The following is a 23678-nucleotide window of genomic DNA, read 5'->3' on the forward strand; positions in this document are numbered from 1 at the left end:
GTCAGATTCCAAAGTCTAAAGAACAGGAAAACCGAAATGAGCCTTGAGGTCACTCATTTAAAAGATTTCCAAGTCACCTATTTAATAGAACTCTTCTTTGGCTCTGGATTTTTTGAAGAGTTCCACTAGAAATAGGCACCTGGGGAACATTCTGATGAGAAGCCTTCTTTCCTTGACAGCTTTGGATGGTGGCCTAAAGAAGCAAGGAGGGCCGAAAGGGGGACACTTTCTCTCAATTCCAGATCACCATCAGAAGCAAAAATTTATTACCTCTACAGAATCTTTTATTATTTTTTCTGGTTGTTAAATGAAAGAAGCTTGTTTTCAAAACATGTTTTGGGTTTCTAAACATTAACTGCTGTAGGATAAACTCACTGCATGTGTCCTGGGGGAGGTTGCATCATTTAATTTTCAAAAGGGTTATAACATTGCTACAGATGGGTATTCCAGACCATATACATGGGAATCCAAATGGAGAGGGAGGTACACTCATATTCTTGGTATCACATTCTTCTGTTGTTAAACACAGTGAGGATTCAGAGATCTTTTAGCTTGACAAATGTTAGATGGGTCAGAGAAAGCCTTTCCACATCATCGCTATAGTGGTTTGTTGTATCACCCTTAATTTAGCACTGTAATATATATTTCCCTTTAACATAGGTAAAAGAGAAAATACACATTTCAGGTTTGCTGAGGAATAATAAATACCACACAAAGAATACTATATAAGCAAAATTATAGGAAAAAAACTAAAACAAAGCAGGTATAAATAGAAGTGTATCTTCCCAGGCCTGCACTCCAAGTCTTGGGGGCATTACTTGCCATAACTGACCATAGCATTCTATGAAATCATTTACCATAAGGGAGGGAGGGAGGGAGGGAGGAGTATTTGCTTACTATGTATGCAAACAGTTCAGGAACAAGAACCACATGTTAGGAATATAGCTAATACTTATGAGATTCAGAGCTGGCTTTTGCCAGGAGTCTAAGGCAATGGGACTCCGAATAGCATCAGTGGTTGTGTCTGGTTGCCACTTTAGTATCTTACATGCACCAATAGCACTGTGAGAAGTTAAAATGGCAGTTAGAAAGGGAAAATGGGTCAGGCAACAATAGCAGGCCTCACCTGGATAGCAAATGTTGATACCTGCTCAGATGTACATACAATGAAATTTAAGCTAATGAGAAGTCTGTTCTGCTACATGAAGCACGAAGAACTGAATGGGGCAAAGCCCAGTTGGTTATTCAACAAGATATGTTAAAATGCTCCTGTTTTTTTCTTTCTTGCTTCCAAAAGAAAGCTGGTTATTTTTAAAAACTCCCAGGGTTGTTGTCATGCACATCTGCAAAACTATTGTCAGTTCCAGGTTCCCAATATGGTCTGGATCCAAGCTGGATGAGCTTTCTTAGCAAAAGAGCTAAGCCTTGCCAAACCAACTGAGGTGACCTCACGTCCATGGGATTTCATAAAGCAATAAATGGCACAGTATTAAAACTGGGGGGGGGGGGCTCCTTTAGGACACAGTTTATAAATAATAGAGGATAGTGAGAACAAATGAAGAAGAATTTCAAAATACAGTGTGAATCATAGCTGAAGTCTACAAGAGGTAATCTACAGCCTTTCTTAATGACTTTTCCCCTAATGCATGGAGTGCGATACGGAGATACGTTATTTTTGTGTTTTGATGACTTATTGCAGTTTTAATTAAAAAAAAAATCCCAAAGGACATGGAAGTGCAATGGATTTTAGTTATTGAGGTGTACTGGTCAGTGACCGTAATAAAATCAATTGAATTGAATAGTTATTGAGGTAAATTCTAGAAATGTAATCATTTTTCACACGCTATTCATATAGTCAAATTACATTAGAACTCCAGTGGCTGCACTAAGAGGAAAGGCTGTCTCAGAATGTTTCTTTATGGCTATGGAGCACTTTGTGCTGGCTGGGGAATTCTGGGAGCTGAAGTCCACACATCTTAAAGTTGCTGAGGTTGAGAAACACTGCTCTATAGGATGGTTATGCTGGTCTTTAACATGTAATCTAAAGGCACACTGTACAGTGTATATCTCTAATGTATAATTAGGATACCTCTATACTTTTGTGCTAGAGTTCCATAGGGTTTAGGAGATTAGGAGAGATCCTTTTATAAATAGCAGGAACAGGAGAGCAATTCCTACCCTTATTGTCATAGTTGTCATAGCATTGCACAACCCAAGAACAGAGCCACTACAGAACTGAGAAGACATATGCCAAAGAAGTATGAGAAATATGAAAATGCAAAAAATAAGCAATTGAACTAAAAAAATTGCAATTGAAAACAAATAGCATTTTGAATCTATTTTTAATTGCAATGTCTGGTTTGTACTCATGTTGTAGAATCATAGAGTTAGAAGATCCCTTGTAGATCATTAAGTTGGGTCTAATTAGCCAGTTCAGTGCAACCTAGCCTCTGCTTGAATCCAACAACTGAAATGGAAGCACAACCATGCTTGATAACTGACACACTGTTGGACTGAAATTACTATTAGGGAGGATTTTTTGAAAAATATTCAACCATAAAATTTTGAAATTTTACAAAATGATTTGTGGACTGGGGAGTCAAAAAAATACTCTGGAAGAATGGAGTGGCAAATTATTTCCTGATCAGGAAGGCTACATGGAAGTGTCCATGAAATCTCAAGGAGTTGAGCTCAACTCAAAATATACTTTATTTTTATATATACTGTCATTGTAACAGTGGCATTGGCAATGCCATCATAACGGGTGTCAGGGAGTCCATGACACTTCTAGGTGACATTTGTAGAACCCACAGAACCCATATTTTTTAATTTTAAAAAATGACAAACATTTTGTAATTGCAAACTACCTAAGTTTTCAGTATTCAGTATTCCAGATTTCAACATATAAAATCTTGGAGTGAGAGTGTTGAAATTTCACAGATGTTGGCAGTTGTTAAAACCATGCTGTGCAAAATCATGTGATAATACCCAATTGCCTTATAAGGTGGTTGGTCTAACTTGAAAAAAAGACCCTTCCAAGCTACTACAATTAAAGTAACATTCTTTGCAAGGCAAAGGGGCTCTGTCACATTAAATGTCAGGACTACCTATGAGAATCCAAGAATTTGTATGTCATAGAGATAATGAGGACACTTTTATCAAGATCCCTAGATATGGTATCTGCTCTTTCTCTGAACTGCAATTCCTAGAACTCTCTGAGGAAAAAAAGAATTGGCTATAAAACCAGTCTACATCTATATTATGATTAAGTCATTAAATGGTAATTAACCATGCAGTTTAGTTCCACTTGATTTTAACTGATATAATTCCTTTATTAAGTATCTTTCTAAATGCCCCTTATATAGCCAACAAGCATTTAAGTCATTTGAGTAGGTTGTTCAATCCTTTTCTGACTCACTCATAATGAAATTCTTGGAAGTTTTATCAGTGACTTTAGTGGAAAACAGAGGTAGCCCAGTGTATGTTCATATTTCAACAAGTCAATTTATTTTTATTTCTCTTTTCTCATCTTCAAGGTTTGTATTAAGACTATATAGAACAAATGCCACATTTTTCTCCTCATTACTGTATCCTAACATTCAAGAAAAGATTGTACAGCGACAAACGTATAGCTATAGAAAAACAAGATTAAGCAAAGTGTGTTAGGCCCACAGAGATTTTTAACTAAAATCCATTACAATTGCATTTGTTGTATATTTCCATTGCATGCATGCTAAAGTATTTTGTTTTATATGAATATAAATTAGGGCTGTCAGCAGAAAACAGAAAATGATTATAATAAGCAAAAAAATAATAAAAAGATTTATCAGTTAACATTTATTTTTAATTAGGTGTATCTTCTGTTGTTTATATGTAGATATATGTAGAAAATCCTTGCATATTTCAAATAGTAGGTAAAAATAACTTACTGGTGTCCAAGTAAATATTCATCTGAAAGTCCCTCGTTTGGCCCCAAAATTTCCCATTGCCGTTGGTAAACTTTGTAGATATTAATAGTAACTGATCAAAAACTACTTTAAATAACAGTTAGGAAGATTGTGTCTGTGCAGTGCTTTGTATATTTATGTTGCAATTATAAATTTTATATATATAAACGGTATAGATATAGATAGATGTAGACGTAGATGTAGATGTAGATGTAGATACACACACACTCTCTCTCTATTATTGATCATTACCCTAACATTCTCCAAATTTCATTTAGTGACAGGCCCAGCCCAAGAACAACAACAAGTCAGTGCGTTCAAACTCCAGTTCTTTATTGCTCTCACCATACAGAATCTTGCCAGACTAAAGCTGCCCTAACTAACCTAAGGGGAAATAACCAGGGAGAGTCTAGGGTGGGGCCACCCTGAACTTCTTTCCCACCAATGTTGTCCAGACTGTGAGTCCTCTTATCTCCTTGGAATGCGCTCCTTGGAATGCGCTCTTTTCAACTATTTGAATGCTTGTTTGTATGACTTAGTTTTTAATTCCGTGATCATCCTCATTGCTCTTCACTAAACCTGCTCTGGTTTGTCTGAACATCTTACTTCTAAAATATGATGCTCACAACTGAACATAATACTCAAGACGGTCTGACCAGTAAAGAATAAAATTGAATGCTTTAGAAATGATATTTCTGTTAGTACAACCTAAAATGTTATTTGCCTTTTCTTTACCCATATCACACAGACAGTCCACTTTCAGCTTCTTCCAAAATCTTTTTCATGAGTACTGTTATCAAGACAGATATTTTCCCATACTATACCTGTGTACTTGTTTTTTTGTTTGTTGGTTGGTTTCCTATATAAAGAACTTTGCATTTGTTTTTGTGTACCTCTGTTAGCTTCTTCTACTATTTCCCTAGTCATTTCCCATTTAGACTACTGCAATGCGCTCTACATGGGGCTACCCTTGAAGAGTATCCAGAAGCTGCAGCTGGTTCAGAATGCAGCCACATGAGCAGTCTTCAGTGCCCCAAGGATGGCACATGTAACACCTTTGCTGTGGGAGCTGCATTGGATGCCAGTTCGCTTCCAGGTCCAATTCAAGGTGTGGGACCATCTCACCCCCATTACAACAACCCATCCTGCCCAGTCAGGCAGAGAGGGCATGTTATGGACCCTGTCCATGAGAGATTGTCGATTGGTGAGGCCCAGGAAGGGAGCCTTCTCTGCCATGGCCCCTGCCCTATGGAACACCCTTCCCCTAGCGGTGACGCAGGCCCCCACTCTCCCAGCTTTCTGGAAAGAGGTAAAAACCTGGCTCTGCCATCTTGCTTGGGGTGGGAGGCAGGTAATCTACAGTATCCTGAGGGTGGTTAGCTCCCTAAAGGGGCCCCCGTGAATTCATGAATTTAAATTAAGAACTTTTAATATCTCCATCTTGGATTTTATCTTTTACATTTATATTTATATCTAAGAAGTACTGTTTTTATTGTATTTTAATCTGTATTTATTTTTAGTTTTATTGTAAACCACCAAGAGTCACTCTTTGAGTGAGGTGGGCGGTGACGAAATCTGAAATATAACTAACTAACTAAATAAATATCTCCACTTTTTTTCTCATTGAATTTGTTAGTAAATGTGCTTATAGTGTTTTTATTTTTAGGAGTGCCATCTTAGCTCCCTTCCCATTAGCTTGTCTTGCAATAAATCCCATTTATCATTGCTCTAAGGTTAGTAAACTCTTTTATACAGTACCCTTAAAATCATTTTCTCCTAATGTTCTTTCTCCTTCAACAATATCTTCCCCATTGATTAATATCAAGTTGTTTTCCTTCTGACAGTTCAAGAATTTCCTTGAAGGACTAGGCTTGGCTGATCTTGTCTCCCAACAGATGTCTGGTAATTAACATTCCCTGTTCCTACTGCTTTTATCATGCGGTTGCCCAATTTTTCTCTATGACCTCCTGAAGCCAAGTCAAAATGATGGTTCTCCTCATTTCTGATACTGTAATTCGCCAAACAAATCTGGCTAGTGCGAAACTAGACTTGCAACAAAACTTTCTGTTTTCATTTTAAGTAGATAAACATTTTTGCTCTATTCTGTAGAATTTCACTTTAAAAACCATGAGAACTTGGGGTGGGGGGAGGATTATATTCCACAGTCACATTTTTCTTTCTTGAGACACAACTGTGTTTGGATTCTGGGCTAATTAGTATAATACAGGAGAACTCAGATCTGTATAAAATTGTGTATGCTGTTTTCTATGTTATGAGGCAATGTAAATTGAAATACAGCTCAGAAGAATGGAGAAAACTACTTTCAGGTGGTCTGTATATGTATGGTTGACTAATTAATTTCAGATTACTTATTCTTAAACCAAACATGGATTCAATAGACTTTCCAGCAGACTATCCTCTGAAGTAAGACACATATAAATGTTAGAGGCAAGTCCAAGTGTCGGATTTTTTTTTCCAGCATCACTTTACATCTAATGTATTAAAAGCTACATTTACTACTGTATGATTCATAGTACATAATCTAAAACATTAGAATGTTCTGTTCTAATGTTTCAAACATTCTTTAGGTGATTTACTGTGAGTTCTAGCAAGCAAATTCAAATTAAGCAGTCCAGCAACTACTACTGTTGGTTATTTTTTAATTCCCTCCCCCCACCCCCAGAAAAACAGAAATACTTGTGTTTAAATAAAGTAGCTACTGTAATAGATTTGCTGAAATGTTAAGAGCATTACAGGCTCCAGAGGTAGCTCTGGGAAGTAAAATATCACAGAATAATGACAAAAATTCAAGAGTTGGACATAGGAACCATAATCTGTCATGATGATGTGATAAAAGGAAGAACAAAATAATTTTATTAAAATGTCTGTCTGAAGTACACGCATTAAACTGCATTCAGAATTAGTGTAGCACAGCCAGTTTCCACATGCTCATAGCCCCAAACATCCTTTTTGTGGGTCTGATTATTTTCCTCTTAGAGTTTATTAAAGGGCAGAAGGCTATAGCAAACAATTCTACCTTTTTTTTTTTGACACCAGACTGCAGTATTTACACAGTAATACTAAAACTCTTTAGGTTGGGAGATGGCTAACATCTATCTGCTTATTGACCTCATCTTGGACAGCCAGTCCCTAGACACAAAGATGAGTTCAAGGACTGTGCAGATGCAGAGCACATTTGCTTAGGCATAGCAGTGAAATGTCATTAAAATACGAAGTGAAGATGTGGACTAACTCCATTTCCTACATTATTTTATTTTCCTCGTAAACAACTTGTGTCCAGTTTGTGATGTCTCTGTGAAAGGTGAAAGGTCCCCTGTGCAAGCACCGAGTCATGTCTGTCCCTATGGGGATGTCTGACCCTTTGGAAGGATCTTTGGGGAATGTGATGTCTCTAGGTGGCAAATAAAATTGTTTTGCATAGTGTATCTATTTGGGACTGCCAATTGGCCATCCCTGATCTAGACCAGGGTAGAGGATATCAAAAGCTCTACCTGTGTGGTTTAGTAGCTAACCTATCAGGGAGAATCAGTTTCAAGTCTCCACTCAGGAACTATTGTTTAATGCAGGTTTCTCAACCTTGGCAAGTTTAAGATGGGTAAACTTCAACTCCCAGAATTCCCCAGCCAGCAGAGCATTCTGTTTCCTTCTGTATTTGAAAAGGTGTTTGAATGGACATAGTCCAGGATAGTTTATTAGGAATGGATATTGTTTCCGATCATGATATTTCTGTATTGATCCCTGGAATCCTTAGCACTTGGAAGATGTTAAAGGTATCTTAGTAGAGAGGCATAAGCATCTGAAGGAGGAACAAAGATGGTAAGGGAAAAACAGTATATTGTGACCCAAACTCCACCCCTTATAGACTTGTGTGTGACATTGTGACACAAGTAGAAAAGGACTGAGCTTGCATTATAATGTTACAATGCACCTTTTGGTGTCACTGTGGTTAGAAATAGATATCTGTACAGATAGGTTGGAAGTTAAATAGATGTATGAACCTACCCATCCATCATTCTTCAATACACTGTGCCCAACTCAAGAACACAATAGTGTGAAATCAGATTGCATTCTAGAAATGGGTGAGTATTCAAACATGTAGTAAGATACTGCTCTGATTCTTTATCCAAATCCATACAGAGTACAGTGGGCTGAAAAACATGTGGTGATTTGCCATTCATGGCTTTCAGTAGTAAGAAGTGATCTTTGGCAGCATGTTACTGGTAAACATTATATGTAACTTAATGCATATTCCCATGAATTTATGAATATGTGCGGTCCAATGGCTGCAATATCAACTCAAGTGCCAAAGTGTAATAGGAACTTGTCCACAGCAGGCATGTGCTTCCCTCCTTCTCTGTTTCAAACTGCCGTAATTCTTGGCTGCTTAATCATTTATATAACTAATATGCTATATGGAAAGGGTCTCAGCACAAGGGTGGGATTCATTCCCAGGCCACTATAGGTCAGTGCTTTAAAGTTCAACTACGTTAGTTTCCTGTTCCTTACCTGTAGCCAACTTTACGGATACATTTTGGTATGAATTGTATTCCTCTATCCTTGAAGATTACAGTTCCTTGAAGCAAAGCATCCAGTTGTTGGATATGGTTTACCTTTCTCCAAAGATTCTAATTCAGAGCAAGGCTTACACACATCCAAATACCAGGAACTCCCCTTAATTGATCATCTCAAGAATACAATACTTCCTGTAACTTTGGATGCTCTAAGGTTGAAAGAAATTGTGCAGCTATTCTCTCTTTTCATCCTTAGCAGGGTTCTTTTTTTACTTTGCTTTATTTATAGGTAAAAGATAACATGCAAAATAGAGGCAAATCAAATACAACATCACTGTAATATTCTATGAATAAAGTGGAACCATTAAAGAATAAAATCATGGCTGGAATCACCCCAAATGTAGCTTCTGTTATCCTACTTACTTGCCAAAAACAAATGCTGTTGTAAAGATTTTTGGCAATGTATGTTGCTAGTTAAAAGGGTATTCAGGTATTCTTGAACTTAAATTCTTAACATAAAGTTAAAGAACAGTTATCAGATGGAATGTTACATATGAGATTATGTAAAAATAATTCTAGAATTCATTATTTTCTCCACTGGATTTTCAGGATAGAAAAAATCACATTCCACTATTAATAAGCATATCATGTAGTAGATAACATTATCCACATAGAATGGATAGGATGTCAGGAGAAAAGCCTGGCTTCTTACAATGTTGGAATGCTTTAGTTTAAAATGAAAAGGCAAATTGAAGAGTGTACTATAGCATGTAATAGTATGCATATTCCTAGAAGCTATGATTTTGTTTTTAATCTGTAAAATACGATTTGTCAAGGCAGCATCTTGGATTAAAATCTGAGGAATTAAAATATGGACCCTCCTCCTTTGCCAGGCTTCAAAATGAACAAAGATTGCTCTGGCCATTTCAGAGTATCAGTGTCTTCTGGGTGTGGATAATGAGAATGCTTTTTGGCAAACTTAGCTGCTGCCTTATATTTTAAAGTTTAACTATAAGATTTTTTTTTTAGAATGACAGACTTTTAACTTTTAGAAATTCAAAACTGAGTGAAAAATAAAGGAAGAGATTGGTATATGCATGTGGTGTATGTGTGTATTTATATGCATATGTATGTAAATATATAGTACAACACATTAATGGAAACTAATGTTCTGTAAATTCATGCTTTAAGATTCTACAACACAAATGATACAAAAGTGCATAAGTAGGACATAAAATCTCAATCTTTCTCTCTCTCTCTCTCTCTCAGCCCATGCTATGTAATGTAAAATCTTCCTCAAGTCAAGCTCCATTACATGTGATTACATTGATACATCCATGTTGTTTTCTAGCAGGGGCATTTGCCAGCAGTTGTGGGGAGGGTAAACAGGTAAAGATGGCACATGCAAGTAACGAGAGAGGCTTTGATCACATGGCTTTGGCCACCATCTTGATTTTTTTTACCTCCCCTGTGGTGGTTTCCCCTTCAGATGTGAACTAAATCCAACCCTGTCTAGTGCTTGAAGATCAACCATGGTTGGCTAGGTGCTGTCTTTACGAACAGTTTATACAATGATAACACATGAGATTGAAATGTGGAACTACAGGCAATAGCTATCACTATGCAACTATTAGTTTTCAGAATGGATGCTGTTCTAGGTTTCAGTTATTTGCTAGAATTCCCCAGAATTGGATCTTTCCATGCACCCATTCAGTCATGTTGGCTCCTAATATCATGACAACTTGTAACGTAGTGTGTGTTTAAATGCTGAATGCTGAATAAACAATATACAAAAATAAGGTGTGAAAGCTTGAGGCTAACATTACCACTTGTTAGCTCCAGTTATTAAAATGCAAAATTCTTGGTTGCATATGGCAGGAATTGGTTCCACATAAAATCATTGGAGCAAGTAATACTTGGTAAGCAATCAGATACACTTATTCTGCATCTTAGTAATTAGGCTTGGTGAGTAGAACTGAGCTTCATGAACTGAATTAAAAGATTATTTAAATTAATAGCCAACTATTGCAGAAAACTATCAATTTGAAACAGTAAGAATTGCTATTCCAGAATACTGTAAGTAATTGGTTTCTGGGTACAATTCAAGATGCTGGCTATCACCTTTAAAGCTCTACGTGGCACAGGGCCAGCTTATTTGCCAGACCGCCTCTCCCTGAGGGCATCTCCTGGTCCCACCAATTCAGATAGGGTGGGAGTGGCCCAGGGCCCTTCCTTTAAATGTTGCCATATGGTGGGAACTCAGAGACAGCCTTTTCTGTGGCTGCCCCAGCCCTGTGGAACAGCCTCCACCATGAGATTCAGAGGGTCCCCACCCTATTAACTTCCAGAGGGCTGTGAAGACCTGGCCCTTCATCCCAGGCATTGGGTTAGGATGGAAGTGAACCCAGCAAATGCAAACATAAACGTAGAGTCAGAGGGATGTTGTGGTGCTCTGCTGGGATATATGATTTTGTTGTAGGGCTTTGTGGGTTATATTTATTTTGGTTTTATGGAAGCCACCTAGGATTATCATGCATAAGATGTAAGATAGATAGACAGACAGACAGACAGATAAATGCATTCAAAAGAAAGCACAAGAAAAATGGGCAGGATGCCCCAGTGGCATGAGCTACCTGCACAAATAACATTGCAGAATTGTTCCCCTCTCTAGAAAAATTCTAAATGATTAAAGTGATCCAAATCATTACAATAACCCAAACCAGTGCAACAGATGGGTGCTATTATTACCAGCTTGTAATATCTGCAGATCTTAAGCAGTGATTTAAACACTGGCATTCAAATTTTTGCTGTCTAGAAGCTCAGTTTTCATGGAATTATCCATCAAAAATGGGATTGTCCTGCTAACTCTTTATAGCCTGAATGATTTCCAAAATTGTCTGTCAGTGTTCCCATCCCAAGCAAACACTGTTTTCTATCTGTACAAGTTAAATTTAGACAAAGAACCTATTGTATTCTGTTGTGTTAGAAATGGCTCTCTTAATGACAAATATTTGGGAAATCCTTAAACACTTCACTTGCAGACATTTGCTAGCATTCTTTATTTGCCAGATCATTTTATTAATTGTGGATATGACCCAACAGAATCTGAACAGTTTACTAAGCTGTTATGAATGTCACTTTATCTACAAGCTACATAATTGCAGACAGTCCATCTGTTGTTTGTGTCAATTTATTGTGGAATAACTGATGAACGCAGTGTTCTCAGACAGCAATCCTATACTTAATTTGCTAGTATTGTCTCACTGCATGCGGTGGGACATAGTTCTGAGTACTGGCCTACAAAGAACATCCTATTCATACTTGCAGAAATCACTGTGTGTTCATGCTCCTGAAACTGAGAAAGAAAAATTAAATAACAAGAGTGAATATGCCCCTTCTCTTTTATATTTCTATTAGACACTGGCCTATTTCAGAATAATCTCATAAATGCATCTAAAGCTGAATTCAAGAGTAAATTATACCATTTATTGATAGAGATTTCAGCAGTTGAGTTTTTTTTTTAAATCCTAAGGGAAAAATCCCTAGGAAGCAAAAAGCTTATTTTGAATATCTCATATCGTAATAAAGACTGAAGGCATTGCCACACCACTGCTGATTCCACAGTGAAATCCTCACAAATTCCTCACAAAGTAATCTGAAAGCAGCCTATAATCTTCTCTTCTGCTGACCTCAACACAGAGACCCTATTAAGAACATCATGAGTCAGTGTTCCCTCCATCTGACCAATAAGAGAATGTTCTGTCTCACCATGTTTCATTCTTTCAATCAGTGACCTATCCCCAGGCTACCATTAGTCCTGGAGTAACGAAAATCCCCTCAATCCTATTTCGCATAAAAGAAATTTTTGAAAATTGCTAGTAACCTCTGCCCCTGGGAGTGTCTTCAGGAGAAGGTGTAAAATAAATCAAAATAGTAGGCATGATTACATGCGAAAAAAGTTTGGGGCTTCAATCAACACACATAAAAAGGGGTGGGACTTCAATCACATAGTTGTTACTTTCTTTACCCCCTCCCACCATGGTTTCAGTAGAAATTGTATGCATCTCTCTGGCCATTTGCCAAAAGAGAGAGAGAGAGAGAGAGAGAGCTGATGCTAGGAGTAGCCTCCTAAATGCAAGGGACAATTCTGCCTAATTTAAAAGGTGTTTGCAGGCTGTTTAGGTGAAATGATAGCATGTTGGCAATTTTGCATGTGGGCACTTTACTCAATAGCTATAATCATGGTTGCATGATGATATAGTGGCTAGAGGCAGGGAGAAGAGATACTTTCTAAAAAATGCTACAGACTGGCACCAGGAACAGGGTGATATTTTATGGAGGAAGAAGCAGCAATTGCCTTAATCTAGGATCTGGGAAGTGGTGTGAAGGAATTGTCCCTACTGGCATTGAAAAGCCACCACAGTTTAAAAGGGGGAAAGCCAGCTTTGCTCAGACTTCGAATAAGTTAGTACAAAGCCAAAAGTAAATAATCTCAGCTCCTAAAACAAGCCTTCACTGGAAGATCAGACAGGTCATGAGCTGATTTCAAAATCATACAAAGCTTCCTTGTAGAATTACTTTGACCATGCTGAATGGATTGCAAATTACTTCAACTCACATCCCACTGAAACCAACGTGAAAAGTTCAACATGACATACTACTTTCAGTGGGAATCAAGTTTACCAACTTAGTTAACCCAGCCAATTGCTTTTCTAATAAGGAAGCCAGGAGATGCAAGAACATCCCTGTATTTGTTACTCTGTGGTGTTCCTTCATACATAAAAGCCATCATTTGTTTGATGTATTCAATCCTTCAAGTAAGAAGCCAATCTCATGAATCTCACTGGGACTCACTTCTGAGGAGAAATGTTTAAAATCTGTTTATATTATTTGTACACAGTATAATTGGCTTGTGGATGAAGACTGGTTTATCTAGCTGTCTCACCAGCTGCAAAGTGGACAATGACATTAAATCATTATGTTGGAGATTTTTTTAAGCCAACAGACTCAAAATAATGTAGCATTTGTATCTCTGGCTAGGACTGCACAGTGTGATAAACTGTAGTGTAATCTGTTTGGGTTTGGCTTAGAACTTGGGTGTAACAGCTCAGTGTTTTATAAACCATGGGTTATAGCTTAGCACAGTTTTTGACCATAGCCAGTTCTAATTTATTCGATCAACTAATTGTGAAATCAACCAGTATTTCAGCTAATGCAATTTAGGATGTACCAAAGAGAATATTTGTAGCTTAGGGTTGAACTGTGGAGTCCTTGGTGCTCTCTGAGCCTTTCATTGCCAGACTAGGCAACATCTTCAGTGCATCTTTCACACTGAAAATGTTGCCTAGTCTGGCAATGAAACGTCTGCAAGAAAACAAGGCTCAGAGAACACCAAGGGCTCCACAATTTAGGATGTCTCTGTCAAGATTTTTGTTGCTGCTTTATTGTAGGAAAAAAAAACCTAAGAATTTGGAAATGAATGAAATATATGATTTATAATTTTAAATAAGTCTAAATTACTGCCTTAAATACTGTATCTAGGAAAATAGTGGAAACAAGGTGAAGTAAAGAATTAACAAAATAAAATGCTTTGTTCTCTCTGACTGAAGCTAGGACTTTTATATAAGTTATGTGAAATATTAGGCAGGATTCTAATTGTTTAAGTATCAGATGAAATATTTTGCTGGATTAAGAAAACCTCACACACACGTATAACAGTAGCCAATAGATCAGATCTGTGCCTAATTTAAAAGGTCTTTGCAGACTGTTTAGGTGTAATGCATGGTTGTAAGCACTCATACAGTTCTTTCATGAAGTGGTCATATATATTTTGTGGTCAATCCATTGGTTTAAGTTACTTTGAATATTTTTTAAAAAGCTTTGTATTATATTTAGGTCTGAAACAGGCAAAGTTCCATTGGATCTTTATGCTCTGATCTTTCGGTGGGATTCAGAGGGATGCCTCAAAATTTTGTTTTCAGTTTTTTAAACAGAAAATTACCAAAATTAACAGAATAAACAGAATTCTTCAAAAATGGAATGGAAAGAATTTAAAGAGACAGAGAATATGGAAAAAAGATTCAGCCATCTCTGTTCAGCTGGAAATTGTATACTCTAAAGTCTTCTCCATCTAAATTTCATAAGATCTTTGTGTAAATCCTTCAGCACATGTTTCAAACCATTAAAGCAGTCATATATTTTTCTAGGTTTGTACACCTGGTTTAATGTTGGCATGCAGAAAGAGCCAGGAGCCATCTTCAAATGAGCTATACCAGCCTGAAAAAAGATGCATTTGCTTTAATTGTTCAAAAAAACATGCTTCTAACATGCTCCCATGTGTTCTGAAGCACCATTGTAAATAATGTACAACATTATTTTCTATTAATGTTTCATTTTTATATCATCAAAACTTGCCTGCATTTTGTATTTTTAAAGCTTTTGTGCATATTAAAATGTTATTTTGTGTTTGTTTAATGCAAAATACAGCAATTTTTAAAAATGGAGACCATCACAGCATGGACAACATTTGGAAAGCAAATTTCATTTGTTTGTGAAAGTTGCATCCAAAACTAGTCAGAGTTTAAAACAGATAATGGAAGAGATTTGTGTAATGAAAAAAAGGAATAATACCAACTAAGCAGAATGTGTGTGTGTGTTTGTGTGTAATTATGATTATATTAGAAACTAAATACAGGGAAAGTGGCATAGAAAGGTTTCATCATGTTAAGTAGATTTATGAATAGACCCAGTGTAGTAACTGGCAGCTCAGAGGATGAGGAAGAGAAATAGAGATCATAACATCTTTGGGAGATGACGGAGTGAGTGACTGAAAAGATGAGAAATCAACTTACCTGAATGCAATTCCAGCTACAACTGGAAAGCCTGGCCTCACCCACTTGGGTTTGGTCTCCCAGGCCTCTGGTAGAGGACCCAAGTTTGTGGAAGACACATACCACCCATAGGGGTGAGAAGGGAATTTTTAATTTTTTTTATATGGCATGCATACAAAACCATGTTTATTAGGAAGAGTGCTATTCAAAAACATATTTTTCATTTTAAAAAGCCAAATCAAATCAAGTTTATTACAGCCCTAAGGCCAGATACTTTTAAAATGCCAAAAAAGGTTGTATTCCTTTTCATCCATCAGCGTCTGCAGGCAGGGGGTCAAAAGAGGCAAGATGGAAGTTGCAGTAATGTAAATGAAGCCCTATCCTTTTGTATGTGCTTGTGATGTCAATACTGGTTAAAAGGGGGCAGGGCTTTGACTGCACTGCAACAACTGCCATACTGCTATTTTGACACACATACCCATCCACCTGGACGCTGTTGGATGTAAAGGAATAATAAACAATTATATATGACACTGGCATAGGCCACATTTAATTTAATTGTACATTTGTACATTCATAAGAGAACCTAAATATACTATTCAAACTGCAATAGGGGAAATAATTACAACAGTGCACACATCATTTCACACTTATTTGCACAGTTGTAACTACCTTTCTGACAGTTGTCTACTACACTAATTTGAACTATTCTTTAGCTGAGTGAGTCTTTCCTCTGATCATTAAATTGACCTTCAAATATGTTGTGCTCAGAACAGCCACATATTTTTTCTAGGCATGAAACAAAACACAGGCATTTCAAGAGTTTTGATTCAAGATCAGATCCAGCCTCACTGATTTGGAATAGTTGGGCTGTTACTTTGTGGCTTCTGCTTGGGGTGCTTATTTTGCCATCCTGGCCAGTACAGCAGCAGAAGCAGTCAAGTGGGTGGTTGCTCTTGGTTGAGACTAGATGGGATGATGTGAGAATGGAATATTAAATACATGGGTGGTGAGGAGAAGACTGCTTGCAACTGCGGGCCTGCCAGCCTAACCAATAAGTTACTGCTCTTTTTAAAACATTATTTAAAGTAGGAAAATTGAAGTTCATCTGGGTGGTGGGTTGCAGTTGGAATTCCTCTGTGGTTCTTTTATTTTGCAGACAGATAGCCTTGCCTATAAAAGCAAGCAGGTAAATTATGCTAATGATGTTAAAATTGTGGACACAAAGGCTAATCAGGTTGCTAGTGCTGGTGAGAGTTTAAGTGTGGAGAATTACCAGCACAATGTTGAGCTTTTAGAAAAGCACAAAATCTTTATGTTGGATTGTTGAGCTTTGGAAGTATTTTTTTTTCAGGACTTACCACATAGTGTTCATTTCAGTATGCTGTTATCTGATCTTTGTATTTCTTAATAGTTTTTGTTATTTTTTTTCACTTTATATCAGTATTTCAAATAAATAAATAAATAAAATGATTTTAGCAATTTCTGATTGGACATTCTATTGTTTTAAAATTGATCATAATTTTGATTTCTAACTTTCGATTTCTTTTTTTTTAGGTGGTGGAGATAAAAATACCTTTCCTTGCTTATCAGAACCTAACAGAAGAATCCAGACTTCTGAAATCCTAGTGCACTGATCCACATCTCTATCCATTTCCCCAAAGTCCTAAAGTAAGTACAGTATATCCACACTTTAAAATATAAAGCATAAATGTGATTGATTTGAAACTTATGAAGAAATGTACGATGATTTGTACAACTTTCAAATGGGTGATGGTTGACCTGGCAGCAGAACCTAAATGGACCTAGGGAAATTTAACAGACCCAAAGAAATTTGAATGAAACAGGAGTTAATTGCCTCAAAAGGCTTTTATAATCTTCACTCCATTCTCAGAAATATAAAACATGAGAATTAATTCTGCTGTAATTAGATCTCATCAGGAGTTCTGCCCTGGGAATCAGTATTTATGTAAAACTAAATTTACCCAGATAAGAGTAACAAAGGCAAGATGCATGCAGATCTCATTAAGTAATGAAAGATTGAACAAATTGAATACTATTTATCTTGTTACCATGGAGAAGTGAGAATTAATATCAATATGATAAACAGCTTCAAAGTAGCTAAAAATGTTCACATTGCATATAAAGTAAATTGGCAGACTTGAATCAATAGGCTCAAATTATGAGAGAAATTTTGACTAACCTTTGGAAGAAGCTTGGAGTAATGTATGTTGTTAATAGCTGACTTGATTGCTTCAGAAAACAGTATTTTTTCTTTTCTTAGAGTTCTTAAGCAAAGGGTGGATGGCTACCCACCATGGATGGTATAGCATATGATTTAGGCATTAATAAAGAGTTGGACTAAATGACTTTTGACATCTCTTTCAATTTAATGGTTGCATTATTCCATCAGACTAATCAGGACTTCAGGACTTCATCATTAACTCAAAAATTGTTTAAATCTTTTTAAAAAGTTTCTTACACTTATAATTATAAATGGGTGGAAGTGGTATGGCTTTTGCTGAAATGTGTCTATTCATTTACAGTACTAATATCCCTCTTACCTACTTAAGTGTACAGTCTCTTCAGAAAAGCTGCTCCTGATAGCTCAGACCTCTCCAGATCCCAATGGGATATAGCATTGAGAATTGTGGTAAATCAAGACAACTGGCAAAATGAAGGCCCTGATTTGCAAGAGGGGAACTACTTTTAGCCAAGGCAAGGGAAGACAACATGTGAAACAGGGCTGCATACTCTCAAATACAAAACTATCTAATTGATTCAGTCTAGCAAACCAATTGTTATTCTTTTTTCTAATAACTTCATCTGGTCAGACAAGGAGCATGCCCAGATCAACTGCACTTCCAGTGGTCAGCTGCCTGGGTACTTCTGGGCAGCCATCACCCCACACAGAGGAAGTAATAGGTCTTGGCAAGCCCAGGGTGCCTGAAAAGTCCATGGCAGCCAGTACTGCTTTTCTCCTCCTCATTGAAGGTGCAATTGGGCAATTCTGTAGTCTTTGTTACAATGGGCCACAGAGGCTGCTCCCTCTGTTTCTTCTACAGCTTTTTTTAATCCGGCATTCCACAGTCCTCCAGATGCTGTTGCCACCAGCAACTTGGGTCACAGCTGTGCTGTGCCCCTGGATTGCCCAGCCATGTGACTGTAGAGAACCCAGAGGCTATTGCTGTTGCCACTAATACTTGCATTCTGGAAACCACAGCTTTTCCTATCACTCACTTTGGCTACTAGTTTTGCCTAATTTAGTTAATACTGATGCCCAAACCATTTTTGTTACAAAGACACAGCTTATGCCTATTAAACTGTTGCATTTCTGTTGTGAAAATTGGTAGCATAGATTTCCTGCCATTTTGGATGACATACAAACTACAGAAAAACATACCCTAAAATAGGCCTAAAATCTATCTATGTGGTAATTAGGAGTAGAAAACAACTTGATGGCTCATCATCATCATCATCATCATCAAAATAGGCCTAATACATTTAAAAAGCAAAGACACACCCCTGCCCCAGCCCTCACCAGACTTGAAAAAAATATTAATCGTTGCTGTATTGAATGAATGAGCACTGAAAAGCAAGGATGGCTTGCAATGATAGATAAGTATGCAGAGATACAGTCAATAGTGTTGGTGTAACTTTATTTTCTTTTATTTACTATTTGTTACTTGTTTTCTACATATTGCAAAACATTGCTTATTCCAAAAGGGAATAGTGGGATGGATATGTATGTATATATGGGCACAATATTTAGGGGAAAGGGGGAGAAAACAAGGTTCATTAAGCTTCTAAACTATATTGAAAATAATGGATAAGTAGCACTGCATGGATAGGAGCACTTAATTTACCAAAGTTTATTGTTGTTCTATTTTTTCTTTTGTATTTTTTGACATAATAAACTGACAATTTTATAGCTCACTGGCTATTTTGGGAAAGCCACTTCAGTGGGATTTAGAGTTACAGGACATTGCAGGAGGCAGAAGAGAAAGTTATACTGTATAAATATATACAGTATATATGGAACTTATATATTATGGTATACTGTAATATGCTATACTGTATATATTTCCATAACATATATTATGGAAATATATACAGTAAATACAGAACTTATTTCTGTGAAGTTGATTTTTGCTCTCTATCATCTGCAGTCATATGATTAATAAAGTAAAGCTGCCTTTGTTTTCAAATGTAGCTGCAGTATAATAAAATTGCTTCTGATTTAATTGAATGTTGTAAAAATATGGCAATACTTTCATTTTTACAAACACTGTTTAGCTAAATGAGCAAACAAACCATATATGATGCAAGTTTCCTTTTTAAAAAATCAGTTCATGGATTATAGTTTATTTCATGAGCCATGAATTTTGAGATTTAATGAATCATGCTTTTTCTGTAGAACAGAAGAAGCAGTATCATCTTAACAAAACTATAATTACTTTTTTTACTTTTAATTGGAATGTTTTAAACAAGTAGACATTAGCTCATAGTGTCCGTAGTCTTTGTAAACCTATGACTATTGTCTGGTCCTAAGTGAGACTTTTGGAAGAAACATTTATTTTGCTAAGAAAACACTTTTTGTATTCTGTATCAGAAAAAGAGGGAAGAACATGTTGGACAAGAAGCACAGATCATTTTCTTTTCAGATCCATTTCCTGCTTAATTTTATGAAGTCAGGCCTAAATTTAAGTAAATTCAATGTACCTTCCTCCGTTCCCATAGAGAGGAAGGTCCACTATCATTTGTCACCTTTCTGCTGTTCCAAAAATATGCCTCCCACTTCACTATAATCAACAAGACAGGTCTTAGATAATTAAGGCTTTGGTGTTTTATTAGAGATCTCTAAGTTTAATATGAACATGTATTTATAGAAATGTAAATGTGTGTCCTGGTTGAAGAAATGGGAATAAAATACATTGTTTTAATGGGCTGCAAAACCAATTGAACTCCACAATAATTTGGGATATTTTCTTGTGATGAGATTGGTTGAGGGTATTCTATAAACAGACTGACCGTTGGGGTCCAACAGTTACGGGAGTTTGCTAAATTATGAGCATTTGTTTGACTTCATCCAAGGGCATTTCCACATTGCCATAGCTTCCGCTTCCCAATTCCTGAAAAGCTATTTACTTCATTTTTTAGTTTATGCCCACCATAGTTGAGCAGACTCCTGGCAGTTTATAACCTATCTATAAACAACACAATAAAAAGTCCACAGGATACTAAATAAAGAGAAAAAAATCACAAGAGAACACAATAAAACAGCCATAATAAAAGATCAAACAAAATGAAAATAAGCAATCAGCAGTTAATATATAACCAATTACAGAACCAATAAAATAAATGGCAATACGTCACACCCAAAACACTTTCCAGAATAATTCTGTTTTTAATAAATGAGGAAAGTCAAAAACATGGAAACTGATCAAACTTCCAGGAAGAGGCTATTCCAGAGTACAAATGCAGCAACAGAAAAGCATCATCTGAGGGTCAATTAGCAGGTTCTCACAGAACATATGAACCAGGCAGATCAAAACTGGTTAAAGAAGATAGTCCTTCCAAGGCCTAGAATAAGGCACAGGTGCTCATGTTGATCTGTACCAGCCAATAACTTCTCCATAATAGACCGATTGATGCTTCCAGTTGGTCTTCAAAAGCAGCTGCACATAGAGCTCATGGCAATAGCTCAGATGAGTGGTGATGAGGGCAAGATTTTTGCCCTCCAGAAAGCATTGCAAGTGGTGCACCAACCAAAGCTGAACAAAGCCCCCTTGGTCCCAGCTTCAAGCAGTAGCCATGGGTTCAAGAGGACCTCCAAGTCACAGACCTGCTCTTTCAAGTGCAGCATTACTCCATCAAGAGACAGCACCAGAGATTTCATGAATAAACAGCAATTCCATCTTGCTCGAATTCAACTTTAGCCTGTTCTGCTCTTTTCAGGTCCTCACAGCCTCCAGATGCTGGATCAAGACATTGACAATATCTCTTGTGCAGCCCGGGGTAGTGATATATACTGTAATTGGGTATCATCAGCATTATTGATGATATTGAACCCTGAACTGGTAGATCACCTCATTTAGTAATTTCAAGTAGATGTTAAAACAGGGCAGAAAGAACCATCTCCTATGGCACTCCATAAGAGAGCAATCTCTCTTCCCCCACTAATAAACAGCCACTGAGAGAATGAAAAGGATAGCGGGATGAACTTTCCCTATTCAAGTTCTGACAAAGATCATCCCCAAGAGCAACATTCCTGTCTTTGTCCCATGCCAAGGCCTGAACCCTGACTGAAAAGGGTCCTAATAATCGACTTCCCCTAGGGTGTTCTAGAGCTATACCATGGCCACAGTTTTGACAACCTTCCCAACCACAGGAAGTTAGAGATAGGGTGATGGTGGTCCCACACAGAGGGACCCAAGGGAGTGCCTTTTCAGGAAAACACATTCCATGGCCTTCTTCAAGGCAGGTGCAAAGGCCTTTTATGTCCAGATCACTACACATCTGTCCTGAGACAAAAATGATGTCCATTTTGTGGCTGCCTCTATGTGTGGGGCCTGAGATTATTGTGGAGCCCATGAACTCACCCTAAAAAACATAGAATTTGAAGCTGCCCAACAGCAGCTCAAGACCAGATCAAACAGCTCAGGAACACACTCTGCTAGACATCAGGGCAGCCAGTACACTAGCAGATGCCCAGCTTGTCCTTATGGCCCAACTGTACAAATAGGGATTCGTATTCTGTTCTCTCAGGAGTACAGTCCCTGGTTGGAGGTAAGGTATCTTTAAAGATCAATGCCACCCCTTTCCCCAGCCCTGGCACAAAGACTGTTGAAGGAGCTGAATCTCAGGAAGGCAAATCTCAGAGTGGGTGATATTCCTGGCCTCACCCAACCAGGTTTCAGTGATATATGACAGGCCCTTATGGTTATCCACTATTTAACCTTGAGACCATTACATCTTCTCATGTGCCATGGGCAACTCACCCTGACACACAGTACCAGACTATGAATGAACAGGGTCTTATTGCACAAAGGTTGCCACCAATCCTCCCATTAGGACCCAGGTATGAAGCCACTGCAGACTGATTCAGTGAAATAGCAAGTGTGTGACTCATTTTGTCTTGGATCATCTTCAAATCTACCAGTTTACAACAGTGAGAACAAGGAGTGAAAGTCACTACCCCGTCCTATTTGCTGAGATCCTAGAGTAATAAAAATCTGCTGATCTGGCATGTATCATGGAGACTTGATTGGGTGAGGCCAAAGAAATAGAACTGCTTGTACTCCCCCATCAAAAACCGTTTTTTCATGTTGTGGCATTTGTCTAGTCATATGCAAAAAAAAGAGAAAAAAACTGCAGCAGTCTAGATCAGGGACAGGGCAGTTTTCACAGAGGATAAAAAAGAAGTCAAAATGGCAGCCACACAGTTGACGCCACACCCTGTAAGGATTGCCTACCCTAATAGACTCAGACTCACAAGCAGGAACTTAATGATATCTGATTTATTAAAGAATAGTATGCAAATACAGAGAAAGCTGAGAATGAGCAAAAGTGCGCCAAATACAAACTAAAAACCCTCGGCTCAAACGTAATCCCTCCCCTCGCCCTGCCGTTGCAAACTCCCCCCCCACCCACCAGGTGCTGGTAACCGTTTCTGCTGATGTCCTGGGAAAGGGACCTTGAACACACGAAATAACCCAAACACATTCCAAACCAGCTGCTAACATATAGCAATCCCACGAGATGGAATCCTCCTCCCCTCCCAGATGAAACACGCATCAGCCAAATGACATGCAAAACGTTACGATGTACCAGCAACATTGGAATGGTGAACATGACATACCACCCCCGCAAAACACTAAGGAGCAGGTTTCATAGGATAAGCTAGATGAAAGCGTCTAACTAAAACAAGAGAGTGAACATCACGGGCAGACACCCACTCAGGGTGGGGAAAGTGTTTCCATCGAATGAGGTACTGAAGGGTGCCATGAGGTCTGCAAGAATCAAGGACCTCCTTCACCTCAAAATGTTGCTGTCCATCAATCATGATCGGAGCAGGAGGTGGGGGTTGCGGATGCCAATGATCGGAGTGGTTGAGAGGCTTGAGCAAGCTGCAATGGAAAACAGGATGTAAACGCTTTAGATTGGGTGGCAAATCGAGTTTAAACGTGACAGGGTTCACAACTCCCACAATGGGAAAAGGACCAACAAACTTAGGAGCCAACTTCTTTGAGGACTGAGGGGATTTAATGAACTTGGTGGAAAGGTAGACCTTATCACCAACTTTAAAAGCAGGCTCGTCACTTATCAGCATGCAGTTTATAGGCAGATTGGGCATCAGCCAACGCCTG

At 37.8% G+C, this 23678-nt stretch overlaps 1 protein-coding gene across 1 annotated transcript in view; it reads left to right on the forward strand.

Annotated features, from left to right (window-relative positions):
- COL8A1 (collagen type VIII alpha 1 chain) overlaps window positions 1-23678 on the forward strand; it is a 124313-nt gene that overhangs the window by 60444 nt on the left and 40191 nt on the right. Inside the window, exon 2 of the mRNA XM_063305628.1 lies at window positions 16867-16980. The gene's annotated coding sequence lies outside the window, so the exon portion shown is untranslated. The remainder of the gene's footprint in view (window positions 1-16866; window positions 16981-23678) is intronic.

This window comes from Candoia aspera, chromosome 5 (genome assembly GCF_035149785.1).
Source record: "Candoia aspera isolate rCanAsp1 chromosome 5, rCanAsp1.hap2, whole genome shotgun sequence".
NCBI classification, from domain to species: Eukaryota; Metazoa; Chordata; class Lepidosauria; order Squamata; family Boidae; genus Candoia; species Candoia aspera.